The sequence below is a fragment of the Vombatus ursinus genome, unplaced genomic scaffold (assembly GCF_900497805.2).
Source record: "Vombatus ursinus unplaced genomic scaffold, bare-nosed wombat genome assembly UNPS02014932.1, whole genome shotgun sequence".
Classification (NCBI taxonomy): Eukaryota; Metazoa; Chordata; class Mammalia; order Diprotodontia; family Vombatidae; genus Vombatus; species Vombatus ursinus.
In genome coordinates, this window is record NW_020954710.1 from 7,394,774 (window position 1) to 7,409,315 (window position 14,542).

At 47.1% G+C, this 14,542-nt stretch overlaps 1 protein-coding gene across 1 annotated transcript in view; it reads right to left on the bottom strand.

Moving 5' to 3' along the window:
- The window catches only part of SPSB1 (splA/ryanodine receptor domain and SOCS box containing 1), an 89,671-nt gene that overhangs the window by 2,509 nt on the left and 72,620 nt on the right, over positions 1-14,542 (bottom strand).

A 14,542-nucleotide genomic window follows, 5' to 3' on the forward strand; every position in this document is an offset into this window, starting at 1 on the left:
CTGGCGGACACTGGCATTCAGACTCTAGAATAGGCTGGAGGAGGATGCCGGCCAGAGTAGAAGGAGCTGCCCTGCCAGGGAGGCACCAGGCCCCTCCCTCACCCTGGTGCCGGACGCTGCAGAGGGAATTCCAAGTGCAGGTCGGCAGACACCAGGTGCTATAGACTGTCAGGTGAGGTCTATGGACCCCTTTTTCAGATGCATATTTTAAAATACATAAGATTATAAAGGAAACCAGTTATATTGAAAGGAAGATGTTATTTTTCTCTACTCAAATTCAGGCTCTCTCTTGAGATCTATCCACAGGCCAAGTCTCAGGGGGTGTGTGGACCTCAGGTTATGAACTGCCGGTCTCGATAAACTTTGAGGTCCCTTCTAACTATGAGATTCTATCTCAGAACACAACTTTTCTGAATGAGAAGAGGAGGTAGGTTAGGATGAACCCTGAGGTTCCTTTCCCTCTTGTAACCCAACTACCTTGAATAAAAAGGAGATGCACCTAGAGGCCATAGTGGATAGAGAGAATAAACATTTATTAAGGGCCTATTGTGTGCCAGGCAGTGTACTAAGAGCTTTACAAATATTATCTCTTTGGATCCTCACAACAATCTTAAGAGGTAGGTGCTGTTATTATCTCCCATTTTACAGGTGAAGAAACTGAGGCAGACAGAGGTTAAGTGACTTGCCCAGGGTCTCACAACCAGTAAGTGTCTGAGGAGGGATTTGAACTCAGGTCTTCCCGAATTCAGGCCTGGCTCTATCCACTGTGCCACCTGCCCACAGAGCATAAGGCTTGGAATCAGGAAGAACCTGAGTTCAAATCCCACTTCTGACACAACTGCTGTGTGACCCTGGGCAAGTCATCTCACCTGTGTCTGCCTCAGATGCCTCATCCATAAAACAGAGATGCCAACAATACATCAGAAGTCATTTTGCAAACCTTAAAGCACTAGTAGTCTTATCACAAGCACCAGAGAAGGTACAAGGGGGGATGGGAGCATCCCGTGGAAGGGTCCCAAGTATTGGCCTCCACCTTCCCTCTGGGCACACCCACTGATTCTCTGAGCCCTTTTCTCAAGGTCTACTGCGATAAACAAACAGGGACGTATGCCCTGGAGAGGCCATGGAGCCACCATGCTGGAAGGTGGGGGATCCAAATAGGAACAATGGGGGGATGCTGCAAAGAGACCCACTGAGGCTTGATATTAATGCTTAGAAACACCTCCTAAGACTAGAAGGGGCCACACTGGGAGGAAGGGGGTCGCCAGAGGCTGGAGGACCATGATAACCAATCAATCCCACTTATTAAGTGCCTGCTCTGGGCCTGGCATTGTGCTAAGCGCTATCCCCTTGTTGGGGACACTGCAGAAGGGATTATTTTTGGGGGGCCAGGGTGGATACAGATGCCAACTGAGATCTGTCCCTTCTCAGGATCTGTGATTCTATGTCTAATTGGTCAAACCAAATGAAATCTCAACTCCAGATCTGACCATCCCTTTCAGGGCACCTCAATCAATCAGTTATTAAACACCAACTGTGTTTGTGTCACGCACTGTTAGGTGCCAGGGATACGAGGAGAGAAATGACTCATTTCCTATCCTCAGAGGGCTTACAGTCTGTTGCCACCTCCCTCTTTCCCCAGGAGTCGTGGACGATCGCCAGGAGTCCGTCCAGCCCAGGAGGCCTGAGGCCAGCACAGAAGCCCTGAGGACCTCAGACAACGTGTTCTAGCAGGGCCTGGCTCGGCTCCTAGCGCCCGCTGGGTCAGCCTGCTCTGGGTCACTGACGCGCAGACACTGTTCTCTGATTTCCATCTCAGCACAGGCGTGTGTGTATGAACACGGTCACCCCAAAGGATTTCTGCCAATCTCCGTGGGGTGTGTTGTTGTTTGGGGGGGGGCAGGGTGGGGACACCCAGCTGGTGTTCCTGAAGCTAGCTCTAGCTAACGTGGGGTGGGCTGCCTCTCCCATCAAGGAACACCCTGTCCCGAATCCTCCCAGTAGCCAAATCCACAGATGTTTCCTTTCCAACCAGTGAGGTAGCCAGGGCTGGGAGGGACCAGAGAACAAGAGCACATTTGGGGAAGAACAGAGATAGCCTGCCTGAATGACTCCACAACTGCCTGCATTAAGGGCAGAAAGGAGCTTGGGAAGTCATGCTGGACTGGGGGTCAGAAAACCTGGGTTCAAATCCTACCTTGTACCTGTATGACCTCAAGGGAACTATGATTCAGGGGAAAGAACACTTGGTTTTAGATTCAGAAGGAGGGTGTGTGTGTGTGTGTGTGTGTGTGTGTGTGACCCTGGGCAAGTCATTTAACCTCTGTCTGCCTCAGTCTCTACCTGTAAAATGGGGCTAACAATGGCACCTACCTCCCAGGGTCGTTGGGAGGCTCCAATGAGATGTTAACTGTATAGGGCTTTGCATGGTGCCCGGCACATAGTAAGCACCATACAGACATTAGCTGGTGTTATTATGGTGGCTGTCCTGAGGCTCCTTCTACCTCTACATCAGGGTCCTTTGTTCTTTTTTTTGGGGAGGGGGGTTAAGTGACTTGCCCAGGGTCACACAGCTAGGAAGTGGCAGGTGTTTGGTCTGAGGCCGAATTTGAACTCAGGTCCTCCTGACTCCAGGGCCGGTGCTCTATCCACTGCACCACCTAGCTGCCCCAGGGTCCTTTGTTCTTGAAGAAGACCAATGACATCTTGACTTTAGCATGGATTAGAAGCACTCCCTTTATACCCAGGGTCTTGAGGACTAAAACCGATTGGGCAATCACAGAATTTCAGTTGTGAGTACCTCGAAGGCAACCTCATCCAAGAAAAAATTTCCTGTACAACAAAGGAGATAAATGGTCTATCAATCAACAAGCATTTATTAAATGCCTACTGTGTGCCAGGCACTAGGGATACCAAGAAGGCAAAAGACAAGTCTTGCCTGCTTGAATTTACAGTCTAAAATACAATACAGTCAGCAAGCACTTATTAAGTGCCAAAGTTATACATGCAGAGTTAAGCAAGGCAAGGATTGTCTGTTTCATCGGTGTATCCCCAATGCCTTTCACATTTAATAAATGTTTGTTGGTCTGGACTGAGTGACCTTAACCAAGCTACTGGGTCCCAGTTTGCTCATCTGTCAAACAAGGGGTCTGGATGGACCTTCAAGGCTCCCTCTAGCTCTGATGAAAGGAAAGTGGGCGCTTTTTCCCCCCAAAATCTCAAGTGCTCTATAAACGCTGGATGCCATTCATTCTGGGCCATTCAATGGGGGCAAAGATCACGAGAACAGGACTCTTTTTGCTCCCCAGAGATTTGAGCCCTTGCCAAGAGTTCATGTATTAAGGCGTCACAACAAGAATTTAGCATGAGGAATGAATCCACATTTATGGGACGATTCCCTGGAGTCTGCAGTCACGGGGTGGCCAGGTATCTCTGACCCCTTCCAATGCCCCCAGGCTTAACAAAGCAAGGTGAGGCCAAAGTGTGGCTTGTCTCAGGCTTCACCACCCACAGCACATGACTGAACAAGCCAGGTGTAGTATTGTGGAGAAGGTTAAAAACTCTCTATGTTTCCCTAGGGCCACCTTGCTGAATCTCAAGGGTGGGAAGGGATGTGGGAAACCCAACAGCCAAAATCCTACGTGAACAAGAATTCACTCTGTAACATACCCAACAAGTGGTTGTCCAGGCTTCGAGACCTCCAGTGATGGGGAACTCACTACCTCTCATGGCTGCCCACTCTGCCTATGGACAATTCTCATGCTTGGGTGAATCCAGAACTGGTTTAAATGGCCAAACCCAAAGAACAGTCACGAATGGCTCAATGTCACCATGAAGGAACTTCCATTTGCCTCTTTTCAACTTCTACCCACTGCTGCTAATTCGGGGGCAGGGAGAGGTGTGTGAAAGGAGGTAGGATGGGAGAAGGGATTCATTGAGTGCCTACTATGTGCCAGCCACTGTGTTGGTGGGACGGAAGCAAGCATTCATTAAGTGCCTACTAGGTGTCACTTATGATGCTAAGCGCTTTACAAATAATTTGACTTGATAATAAATCAAATAGAAAGTACTGATACAAGTCCAATCCCTCTTCCATAAGCCTTTCAAACTAGAAGACAATATGTCCTGAGACTTTGAGGCTGAGACCCTGAGACTTTCCTCAGACATCTGCTAAGAGTCCTTCTGTCTTTCTCGTTTGAACGTGTTGTTTGCAGATTGTCTCCGCTAGACTTGACAGCTCCTGGAGGAAAGGAACTATTTCTGTCTTTCTTTGATCCCCATTGCTTAGTACGGTGCCTGGCATACAGCAGGTGCTTAATAAATGCTTGCTGACTTGTGGCTGACTTGTCCATTTCCAACACACATGGTCCCTCTGTTCATTTCCCTGTCTCAGGGACTGACGGGAGATGCCTAGAGTAAGTCAATCCAAGATCATTCTAACCAAGAGCCTTTCAGACAAAAGAAAGCATCCTTCAGTGATTCTACCCAAAAGATTCCCTCCTGAGAACACCTACTCCTTGTGACTGTTCTAATTTGGGGGAAACTTTTTGGGACATGAAGCCCAAATATGCCTCTTTACAACCTGCTGTGGCCAACGAAATCAGGTCCAGTATCTTCTCTTCTACAGAACAGGCCTTCAAATACTTGAAGGCGGCTGTCATCACCCACCTCACCTCCTCCCTCATCTTCTCTAGACTAAACACCCCCAGATCCTTCAACTGATTTTTATAGAAAGCAATCTCAAGGCCTATCACCACTGGTTCCCTGCATGTTTTGAGGACAAGCTATTTAAAATAAGCCAAGAGAAGGCACACAGTACAAAGATAGCCGAATTGGGAGGTCTCAAGTTTGAATCCCCCAGAAAATTATTCTCATCCCTTTTTTAAAGAGATGTATAGGTCAACGACCTTAGCTCTGATTCCTGACAAAACTCTGTAATGTATTATTGTTACTTTAATCACAGTCTTTTTATTAATATTTTTTATTTTCCAATCATATTATTTTTCAGTATACCATCCTCCCTGGCATGTTCTCTCTTGTGACCAAGATTTTCTAAAAAAAAAAAATTGTAACAAATTAAACATAGGTAGGGAACAGCTAGAAAAAGAGATAATCGCTAAGAGTGATTAAGGCTCCACAAACAGGTTTTCCCAGACTAATCTCATCTTGTCTGACATGGTTATTAACTGGTATATTGATGCAGCAAATACCTAAAGGATAACCTATATCTAGGTTATCCTGCCATCAACAAAGCATTTGGTGTAATCTCTCGTGCTATCCTTGTGGATAAGATGGAGTGACCAGGGGTCAGCAAACTATGGCGCACAAGCCAAACCTGCTTCCTATTCAGTCCTAGAACTAAGAATGGTTTCTCCATTTTGACAGTACGCTTGGGTGAATCCAGAACTGGTTTAGATGGGCAAACCCAAAGAATAGTCATGAATGGCTCCATGTCACCATGACATGAAGGCTCTAGGACAGTGTCCCAAGGAAGCGCACCTGGCCCTGTGCTTTAAAAAAAAAAAATTAAAGGCCCAGATGAAAGTTTATCAAATTCCAGAGGATACAAAATTGGGAAGGGATGGCAGAGTCAGGATCCAGATAGATCTCTGAGGGCTAGAAGGATGAGCTGAATTGAGTCCATAGTATATGAAGATTAATTAAGGACATTGGACATGTTTAGCCTGGGAAAGAGAAGGCTCAGGGGGGACATGATGGCTGTGTTCACATATCTGAAAAGAAGGATTAAGTTTGTTCTGCCTGGCCTCAGAGGGCAGAACAAGGAGCCATATGAGCTCAAGTGAGTTAATATTTGTAAAGTGCTTAGCATACCATAGACGCTATATAAATGCTTATTTTCTTCCTCCTTCCCAAGGTGGAGTGAAGTTACAAAGGCTCCCATCCATTTAATGTGATCGATCAACACGAATTTATTATTGCCAATTATGTTCTAGGCACTGGGATTTACATGCATTACAGGGCAGTAACTGAGGTTCTTGGTGAGGGAGTGTAGGGAGGGGGCAGTTAGGAAGCCCGCTAGAAGAGGATGCTGAGAAACTAGGAAATGAACCAGTTGGCCGCTATTCATTTCGGGAACAGGAAGAAAGTATGAATAGAGACTTCCTCATTTCAGTAAGAAAGTTACCTGGTGGCCTATTTTTAAAAATCCCCAAAATGCTCTTATGAGATGTTTCTCCTTCTCCTTCCTGCTCCTCTCTGACCAACAAGAAATATGAGAGAAATGAAACACATGCATGCACCGCATAGCGGTAAGATCACTGGACTGAGAGATTATTTCTGGTCCAGTAGCTACCAACCAAGCAAGCAGGCGTGTGCTTATTAGGCACCGACTGTATACCAAGTGCTTGGTCAGGAAGCATTTATTAAACACCTACTATGTGCCAGGCCCCAGAGATACAAAGATAAAAATCAAACAGTTCCTGCCCTCAAGGTGCTTACATTCATCTGGGGCATAAAAATATACACACAAATAAGAAGACAAAATGTAAATTTTGGGGGTTTTGGGGGAGGGCACTAGTAATCAGAGGCTCAAGAAAGGCCTCATGTAGGAGACATCTGCTTTCAGAAGGAAACAATGGATTATAAGAAGAGGATGAGGAAGGCATGCATTCTAGGCATAGGGTACAGCCTTTACAAAGGCAGGGAGGTATGAGATGGCAGGAGGGAAAGTATAATGAAGATGGAGAAAGAGTATTGGATTGCAGGGTCAGGAAGACCTGGGTTCAGATACCACCTCCGACACTTACTAGGCTTTGTGACCCTGGGCTCATCCTTTGGGCTTCTCTGACAGTCAGTAATTCCCTGCTGCCTCCAAAATAAAATATAAACTCCTATTTTGTATTTAAAGTCTTTCAGAAATTGGCTCCAACCTACTTTTCTGTAATGTACTTATTATAATCATTATCACCAATATTACTGCCACGATATTACCCAGACACCCATATATATACAGCTTGAAGGTTTGCAATGTTTTACGTATATTATTTAATTTCATTCTCACAACAACCCCGTGAAGGGGGTGCCATTACTGCTCCCGTCTGACCAATGACCGATGGATCTGTAAAATGGTGACGACACCACCAGCAGCACCGAACTCCTCACAGGGCTCCCTGCGAGGATCAAATCAGATAACACCCCAAAAAGGACTTTGCTAACTTTAAAGTGCTCTGCAAAAATCCATGACGATTTTCCAATGCTGCTCTGAGAAGGCAGGGGAAGAGCAGACACATGTCTCATTAGAGGGAGACCCGGGTGTGTGTGTGTGTGTGTGTGTGTGTGTGTGTGTGTGTGTGTGCGCGCGCACGTCTGTGTGTGTGTGTGTGTGGGGGGGGGAAATCCCAATTTTCTGGGAGTCTCCCTCTGGAAGGCTCTGGCAGCTCTGCCCGTGTTTACACATCAACTTTCTTCTTTCTACATTTCTAGGGAGGGCACAGGCTATCCCAGCAAGGGCTAAAACCTGCTTGGGAAGAACATGTTGCGCGGTCCAGTCCCCCCAGGTTCTCCGGCTGCTGCGGCCAGGGAGGCCTGAGCAGCACAGGGACGCATCTCTCCTCCAAAACGCTGCCCCCCCACCCCATGCCTGGGGCCAAGGCATAAGGACAATCATCAATCAGTCATAACAGCCGCCTCTTCTGTCCGGAGCTGGCTCATCCTCCCGTAGGCTTCCCAGAACAGCAGATGAATCCTGCACGGGATGGCCATCCAAGTCCTCCCTCTGCCCCTGGGGACAAGTATCAGGCCGACGTTTCCCCCCAAAATCAGCAGTCATCTCTGGCGCTCACCAGAGCTACCCTGGAAAGACGACTGCCCCTTATCATGGCTTCCCACGTGGGCCTGCCCTGAACCCCAGAGGAGGCGTGGTCCTGGCACAGAGGGGTACAAAGGAGGCCCCCAAACTGGTGAGAACAGGGGGAGCTGCTGCAGGAGAGCGTGGCTACGGACCCACCTCGAAGTTTAGCAATGAGCACGGCCTTGGCAGGGGTGGGGGGGGTCTGCTGTCAGCGTGGCCCCTATAAATAAGACTAAGAATTAGGACACCTGGGTTCGAGAACGAGCTCTAACCCTAAATTGCTGTGTGACTTTGGTGAGGTCGCTGAACCTCTGGGAGCCTGGGTTTCCTCGGCTGTTAAATGAAGAAAGACGCTTAGCCTGCAGAGAAGGGATGTGACAGGTACCTTGAAGTATCTGAAGGGCTATCCTGGGGAAGAGCAAGGAGTAGGCTTTGTCCGCTAGGTCCCAGAACCTCAACCCTAATCCCAAGGTTGCACAGAGACAGACTGATGCTTGATGAATAGAAGACCTTCATCCGTGCATGCCTTTTGACCCAGCTATCCCACTACAAGGTCTGTATCCCAAAGAGGCAAAAAACAAACAGGAAAAGGACCTATATGTAAAAAATATGTGTAGCGGCTCTTTCAGTCAGGGCAAAGAATTGGAAATCGAGGGGATGTCCATCAATTGGGGAATGGCTGAACAAGTTGTGATATGATTGTGATAGAATATTACTGTGCTATAAGAAATGATAGGCAGGATGGTTTCAGAAAAACTTGGGAAGACTTACATGAGCTGATGCAAAGTGAAGTGAGCAGAACCAGGAGAACATTGTATACAGTAACGGCAACATTGTAAGGATAATCAACTGTGAATGACTTAGCTCTTCTCAGCAATACAGTAATCCAAAACAATTCCAAGGGGCTCATGAAGAAAAATGCTATCCACATCCAGAGAAAGAACTGATTGAGTCTGGATGCAGATCATAACTTTATTTTTCACTTTACTTTTTTCATGAGCTTTTTTTTGCTTTGTTTTGTTTTGGTCTGTGTATTCTTTCACAATATGGTCAATATGGAGGCAGCTAGGTGGCGCAGTAGATAGAGCACTGGCCCTAGAGTCAGGAGGACCTGAGTTCAAATCCGGTATCAGACCAGATACCTGACACTTATTAGCTGTGTGACCCTGGATAAGTCATTTAACCCCAATTGCCTTGCCAAAAAAAAAAAAAAAAAAACCAAAAACCAACATGGCCAATATGGAAATATGTTTTGCATGACTGCACATGCAATATCAAAATGCTTGCTGTCTCAGGGAGGGGGAGAGGAGGGAAGGAGAATTAAAAACTCAAAATTGAAAAAAAAGTTAAAGATTATTTTTATATGTAACTGGGAAAAAATAAAATACTTTTTAAAAAAGAAAACCTTTACAAGAATTAGAGCTGCCCTCAAGTGAAATGGGCTTTGATGATAGGTAGTGAGCTCTCCATCAAAAGAGGTCTTCCAGTCAAGATTTATTGAGGCTAATAAAGAGGGGGTTCCTGAACTAGATGGTGGGAGAGTTCCTGTGATGCCATGATCATGGGGGAGCCTGCAGACCAGAGATTTAGAGCTAGAGGAACAATAGCCAGCATTTCGTCATACCTTAGGGTTTGCAAAGCACTTTACAAATATCCTCTTTGAGCACCGGATTCTCCCCAGGCTATAAATGTCGGAGGCCAGGCGGATATGGACTCAGGTCCAGAACATTTATCACACGCTGTGCCACCTCAGGTGCCAAAGGCCCAAACCCCTCATTTTACAAGGGGATAGCGAACCCAAATCTGGCTAGCCCCACGGTCCAATGTTATCTCATGTGATCCTCAAAACCATCCTGGCAATTAGGTGCTGTTACTATTTTCTCCCTTTTACAGAAGGGATTTGCCCAGACTCACCCAGCTAGAGGGTTCTCTGAGGCTGGATTTGAACTCAGATATTCCCAATTCCAGGCCTACTGCTCCATCCACTGCTCCACCTAGCTGTATGATGAGGGTCATAAACCATTCATGCCTGTCTGGAGGGACACGGACCTCAGACCACCCAGTCCAACCCTCTCATTTTACAGATGACAACACTAAGGCCTAGTGAGTGTGACTTGTCCACAGTCACACAGGGAGTAACCACCACCAGCATCAGGATTCAAACCCAGAACCTCTGACCTCCTATCACAGATGCATGAGATCTCTTCTCCCTTCTAGGGGTCAAGCTCCTTGAAAGCAGGGTCAGATGAGAAGTGGACTAGTACCAGTCAGACAGTGCTTTCAAGTTCGCCTCTCTCATAAGAACTATTCCCATTTTATGAATAAAATTGAGGGAAATGACTTGTCAAGGGTCACCCAGTTAGTGAGTGTCAGAGGCAAGCTATGATAATAATGCGTGAGAATAATCATGATATGTGATAATGGTAATAATGATGAAAATATGATGATAATAATGGTGATAATAGCTAGCATCCCCCATTTTAGAGATGAGGAAACTGAGGCTGAAAAAGATAAAAAGACTTGCCCAGGGTTGCATAGTGGGATTTGAACCCATTACTTAGGCTCAAGGGTAGGAACTGCATTTGGGCCATGGTCACTACAGTGCCTGGCATACAGTAGGTGCTTAATAAATGCTTATTGAATTGAAATGAATCGTTGAAATGAATTGATTAAGATTTAAAGCTGGAAGGGGCCTTCTTAAAGGTCATCTAATTCAGCCCTTATTTTGTAGGTGAGGAAAGTGAATCCCAGAGAAGAGTGACTGGACCAAAGTCACGTTAACAGTACAAGCAGAACTCAGGAGGTCTGACTCCCAATCCTTTTCCCTCGGCACTCCGCCGCTCCAGCCAGATGGAAGGCCACCATGCGAACACCCAAGAGACGGACATTCCAGCCACTTTTTGGAAAGTGTCACCGGGCTTCTAAACTCTCCACCAACCTCCCGGCTGACACAGGTCCAAGCTGGGCTGTGGTGACTCCACTGGCCAGATATGCAGCAGCAGAAACATGAGTCGTCATCGGCAGCTCCTGGAGATGCTGCCCTCCAGGAGGACGCTGACGCTGATGGTCATCCTGACTCGTCCTGGGCCCCGTGCTGTCCCTGCACGTGGGAAACCGGCACATCCTACCCGGCAGGGGGATAAATAACGAAAACAGGACGAACCCACAAACCAGCCTTAGCATGATGCTGAGGAGCAGTTCCTTATCTCCTGCGCTGATCCAGGGACTGCCCACGGCAACCAGGCCTCACCAGTCGGCCATGGTCTTCAAATCTGAAAACTCCAGTTTCCCACGGGGCTCTCGTGGCCGTTAACTTCTCCTGCCCTCACGCTCACCTGCCTGTAAACTAGGAGGATCGGAGGCTCGGCCTGGGAAGGGACCATCTGGTCCGACCTCTCATTTTATAGAAGATGCGATCTGTCTGAAGTCACCCAGGCCACAGGGCAGCAGAGAATCAGGGTTGAGGCGCTTCTGAGGTCAAGAGGACCCCTCTTTTTTCGCTTTCTCCAATCAAAGGACATAAGGGGAGGGAGCACAGATACGGGGGCAGACTAGCTCTACTCCAATGCCTTCATTTAACAGGGGCATGTGCTAGATTTCCCAGGATTTAATATTAACTAGATTTATTAGGACTTACTCGAGTGATCTGCCTATAACCACACAGGGATAAGTTAAGTGGCGGGCTGGAATTCCAACCCGTTCTCCCCGACTTCAAATCCAGTGCTGGGTCCTTCGCAGGGCCCTCTGAGGTCACCTAGTCTAAGCTCCATCTTACAGGGCAAGATGCTGAGATTCGAACCCGTCTCCCTTCCCCAAAGGGCGGCATGGCCTGGGTGTGAAATACACCACAGCGACAGCCCATTTATTCAGCATCTGCCTCACTGGTTTCCCTAACCCAGGTTCCCCAGCGGGTGGCCGTCTCTGCCCAGAAGAGAATCTCATGACTTGGGGGCATTGGGGCTGTTTCAGGTCAAGACAGAGCTGCTCTGGAAGCCGCAGACACGGCGGTCGGACTTGTTTTCATTATCCCGGCCAAAGCTCAGGAGGGGTGGGGGCGGCGGAGGAGGGAGGAGGTTTCCACAGTAAAATTAAAACAATAACAATGACAGCAACACGTTCAACCCACATCCAATCATGAGGTTGTTTTCCTCTCTCGAAGGCTGTAGTTTGGGGGTGTGATGGGAGGGGAAGAGTGGAACACGATGATAAGAGAGCCAAGACACCCAAGTCAAGGGCAAATATTTGGATTCAGCCTCCAAAACTCTGACCGGGTTGGAGACCGCATGCACCACTGTGTCTGGCCTGGAGAGCGAGGCCAGAACTCGGAGGCGCCAGCCCGGACCTGCTCCCAGCCCACCAAGGTCAGCGCTGCTGGCCATCACCCATCCTTGGGTGGGACAAGCATGGGAGGGGATCATACACCACCATGGCCAGGAGGAAAGCACAGAAGATGCCCACTAATTCATCGAGCCCAGGTCTCTATCCTTGGGAAGTCAGGTGGCAGCTTAGACCGTCACCTAAGCCAAGAAATGCATGGCTGCCAAGATGGCCTTGACGTGCCCACAAATGCTGATCATCTCCACAGATGAGATAATATATACGTAAATCGTTTTTCAAAAGCTACATCAACATGAGGGAGGTGGCAAGGCTTGAGCTGGCTTTGAAGCCAGGGAGGTCTGGGTTCCGTCCCACCTAAGACACCTTAGTGGCTGCGTGACCCTGGGTGAGTCACTTGACCTCTCAGGTCTAGGCAACTCTACGTAAGATGCAGAGAAAATGATTACTTGCATGGGAAAAGAGTATTTCCTCACCTAGGAGTTCCTTGCACTAATGAAATCACATCTCCGCTCTCTATGCCTATATCAGTGCTACTTGTGGGAGGAGGTGTGAGTGCATCTTAGAAAGACCATTTGCCCAAAGACATTTCATAAGCCTTCAGAATCGTAAATGAGGGGAATCAGAAATCTAACCTGGTCCCTCTATGTGACAGATAGCTCTTCAAATACACAAAGACAGCTAGCGTTATCTTTCCCTGGAGATTTTTCTTTGAGCGCTGAGTGTCCACTATCAATTTCCAACATACCCACGTTCAGCAAGTCAACCAGACAAGAAGGAAGGCCTCTCAGCTGGTTCCACCCAATGACTAATTTGTCTATACCTCAGTGATAACCACACCAATTATGAGTTAGGAAGGAACTCTAAGGGAGATACACCATAAAAGGGACACCCATCACGGCTGGATTATTAAGTGAGACACAGATGTAACCTTACCTTCCAACAGTATGGGGCTACTAAGATACAAAAAAAAAAAAAAAAAGAGGTGGCTGATGAGTTGAAAATATCAGCTCTGCCCAACCATGAACAATGACATGTTTCCTCCACTTACTTAAATCTTCACATCTTTCTTTTCTTTTTGAACTGGACCTGCAATTTTTTTGATAAAGGGAACTCCCAGTGAGAAAGTCCATCACCAGCACAGATGCCTACCAGCTACGGGACCCTCTATTCTGCAACTTAGTAGTCTGAAGAGCTTAGCACAGGACCTGGCACATAGTAGTTGCTTAATAAATGGTTATTAATTAGTTGATTGAACAATTGAAGAGAGTTGCCTAAGGCACTGCGAAGTTAAGTAATTTGCCCAGGTTCATAAAATGACTTGAACCCCAGGTCTTCTTGTCTCTCAGACTGACCCTCTAACCCACCATTACCCCTCCTTTTATTTCGGTAAAGAATGTTTTGTAGTTGCATTTAAATAAATCCCCTGTGTGCCTTGGTAGGCTGACTCCCAGATATTCTGTGCATTTTGCAATTATTCCTCATGGAATTTCTCTGTTTCCTTGCCTTTCTGTTAGGATGCAGAGAAATGCTGATGATTTTGTGTATTCTTTTCATATCCTGCTTCTTTTACTGAAGTTAAAAATGGTCTTAATTAGTGTCTCTGCCAATTCTCTGGAGCTTTTCTAGGCTAAACCACCGCATCTATCTGCGGATAAGGATAATTTTGCTTCTTCTTTTGCTCATGTTTCTAATACCTGTCATTTCATTCTGGAATTTCTAGAATTTGAGGGAGAAGAGGGATCCAGAAGAACTATCCAATTAATGACTCGGGGCTGAAAGCTCTCTTAAAAGTCATCCAGTCCAACTCCATCATTTTACAGATGAGGAAGCTGAGGCACTGAAGTCAAGTGACTTTCTCAGGGTCACACAGGTAGCAGGAATCTGATTCAGCACCGTTTACTACACCACACTGCAAAGCAGTCTAGGGGGCTCCAGTGGGTGCTTCCAGTTTTGAGGAAAATATGAAAGAGTTACTTCCTCTCTTCTTATACACTCACTACTACTTCCAGGGCTGAGGACCCTATAGCCTCCAGGCCACATGTGGCCCTCTAGGTCCTCAAGCTCGGCCCTTTGACCGAATCCAACTTCACAGAACAAATTCCCTTCATAAAAGGATTTGTTCCGTAAAACTTGGACTCAGTCAAAAGGCCGCACCCAAGGACCGAGAAGGCCACATGTGGCCTCAAGACTGTAGGCTCCTCACACCTGATCCTGGGCTCTCCATAGGTTCATAAATCTCATAAGTCCAAAGAGATATGTAAAGCCACCTGGTCCTACCTCCTCATTTTACTAGTGACCGACTGATTATAAATTGAGATCTGCAGCCCAAAGAGACTTCAGAAGCCACCCAGCACAGTCACCTCATCTTAGAGGGCTTGATAACAAATGGAGGGC